Below are 2,850 nucleotides of genomic sequence, written 5' to 3'. Positions count from 1 at the left end.
ATCTAGGCTAAGGTGGACCCAACCTTCTTTCATGATTCTGTATACTCCTTTATGTTGGAGTTAGGGTTGATTAGACCCTGTTTGAAAGCTAGGATGATAGATCATGATTATTGCTAGGATGTTAGATGAATGGAACACGATGCATAAGAACCCTCATATTGTTAAATGGGACTTAGTAAACTGAAATGGAGTTGTGGTAGCGATGATTGATTGGTAATTTATGCTTGTATGTTTGGATGTGTAGTCCCATGAGTGGTTTGTGATTAAAGCTAGGATGCTAGAGAGAAATGAATGCTAAGCTTTTATTGAAGTAGAACTTGAGTGCAATGTGTATTGTGTGTGGCACCGATAACGGGTGACGTCTAGTGAATGAGTCCAAGTACAAGTCTAAATGAAAAGGAAAGTAAATTAGAATGGGAAGGGATAAGTGAAAATGATAAGGAAGTGAAAGGATAAGTAAAAGTATGAGAGAATGATGTTAAGGTTAAGCATGGGTGGGAAAGCATATAGAGGGTCTAAGGAAAGTATGTGGGGTAGTAGTCCACGCTAGGTATCCATATGAGATGTGGCCAATCCACAAGAATATGGAAGCACCCATAGGAGATGTGGCCAATCCACAAGAATATGGGGTAGAAGCCTAGTTGGGGCTACCCACTGTTGAAAAGGACGAAAAGATGAAAAGGATGTGCATTGTAGGATTTTTAGCTCATGGTCGGGTAACAGGGAGTTAAATGTGTCATAGGATCGAGTCGGACTGGTATGATGAATCGGTTAAGTCTAGGGTTTGACGTGTGTGGTAATGAGTGAGATCATTGTATTGATTGATCACTAGGTTGTTAGAAATGAATGGAAGTGAATGTGGAAAATCATAGATGACGTTAGGAAATGATAAAATGCATTAACTGACTGTAGTGGCTAGTCAGTCCTAGTTCCCGCATAGAGTAGTATAGAGTGTCATGCGGGCAGGCTGGTCTAGAGCCACTTCACTGAGTAACTTGTTGCTCATTCCTCCATTTCCATTTCCCTGTGCGCAGGACTGTAAGTAGAAGTATATGGATGTGGGTGTGACGGTATTTCAAAGAAGGTTATGCGCCCGTCGGCTCTCGGGACCAGTAACGGGACACATAGGGTTGTCTAAATGAGTAGACACGTGTCCATAATGCCCTTTCGATAACCCCGGTCGGACATCGGGGGATCGGGCCGTTACACTTCTCGTCAGAAAGACCTACAAGGTCGGAGACTCGGAATGATGGAAAATCTATGATAGTGACTTTTATAACAATTGGAGTGAAGAGAAACAGTTTCATGTTGGAGATAATCTGATTTTCGTATACGCCAATGAATTCAACGATGTATATGAAATCAACGGTGACCTAGAATTCATGACCTTCGACCCAACGTCTCATGTAACCGTGCACAAGACAGGCACAATATTATTAGGCTTACTGAACCAGAAGTTCACTATTTTATAACCTCACGGTCTGGTTATTGTGAAGCTGGACTTAAGCTTCGAGTGATTGTGAGACCACAACCAAAAGCTATTATTTTCCATAATTTTTCAAAAAAGGTGGACTTGTCAGCTAAGGAGTGTCTCAACTGGTTGAAGACTTTCAAACCCCAGCCCCATCATTAACTCATTTAACCAGCTTGGAGCTATGGTTGTCTCTTTATCTTGTCTCGTAGCTTCTTTACTGCTTTGTTTCGAGAATACCTCTCTGTTGTTATCATCGTTGATTCAAAAAGTATTCAATAAAATTTCATGTTTGATTCAACGTAACAAAACTAACATACAAATTGCATAACAAAGATACCTTTATATATCTCGACAAAAACAAAGATAAGAGTTTCTATCAAATTCAATTTACCAACATTATTACAATTCCTTTTACGGCTAATTTGCTGACTTGATCGAGTGGGTGAAGAGGACATTAAATGATGAGTTATTCTTGGGTTCACCCTCTAGGGTGAACCTAAAGGTTCACCAACCAATAGAAAATTATCATTTTAAATCTAGTATCTTTTAATTAAGGAAACCAAATAACTTGGCAAATTATATTATTTTTTCAAAATAAAATTTAAAAATAAATAAAAATAATATATAAAAAACGAATTCAAAAAAAAAAATGTTGTCAACAAAACACTAAACCCTAAACTCTAATACTAAACCCTAAACTCAAATCCTAAACCCTAAATCCTTGGGTAAACCCTAAATCCTTGGGTAAACCCCTAAACCCTTGGAACAACACTAAACATGTTGTCAACAAAACACTAAACCCTAAACTCTAATCCTAAACCCTAAACTCAAATCCTAAACCCTAAATCTTTGGGTAAACTCTAAATTCTTGGGTAAACCCCTAAACCCTTGGAACAACACTAAACATGTTGTCAACAAAACACTAAACCCTAAACTCTAATACTAAACCCTAAACTCAAATCCTAAACCCTAAATCTTTGGGTAAACTCTAAATTCTTGGGTAAACCCCTAAACCCTTGGAACAACACTAAACATGTTGTCAACAAAACACTAAACCCTAAACTACAAGTTATTTTCTTTCTTTAATTAAAAGATACTAGATCTAAAATGACAACTTTCTATTGGTTGGTGAACCTAAAGGTTCACCCTAGGGGGTGAATCCAAGAAAAAGTCATAAATGATTAGGAAAGTGGGAAAGGTCACCTTATGTGAATTTGATCAACTTTGATTAAGTACGAGTAATTAAATTTAAGAACATGATTAACTCTCTAGTGGCTCAACATAATTTGAGAGATTGGAAGTTAATCGGTTTAGTTTAGTTGATTGTTTAATGACTTTTTCTTGGGTTCACCCCCTAGGGTGAACCTTTAGGTTCA

The 2,850-nt window shown here is 37.6% G+C and overlaps 1 pseudogene; it reads left to right on the top strand.

Moving 5' to 3' along the window:
• The window catches only part of LOC106323281, a 4,753-nt pseudogene that overhangs the window by 1,451 nt on the left and 452 nt on the right, over positions 1–2,850 (top strand).

Source organism: Brassica oleracea, chromosome C2, assembly GCF_000695525.1.
Source record: "Brassica oleracea var. oleracea cultivar TO1000 chromosome C2, BOL, whole genome shotgun sequence".
Taxonomy (NCBI): Eukaryota; Viridiplantae; Streptophyta; class Magnoliopsida; order Brassicales; family Brassicaceae; genus Brassica; species Brassica oleracea.
This window is presented reverse-complemented; position numbering and strand designations above follow the sequence as displayed.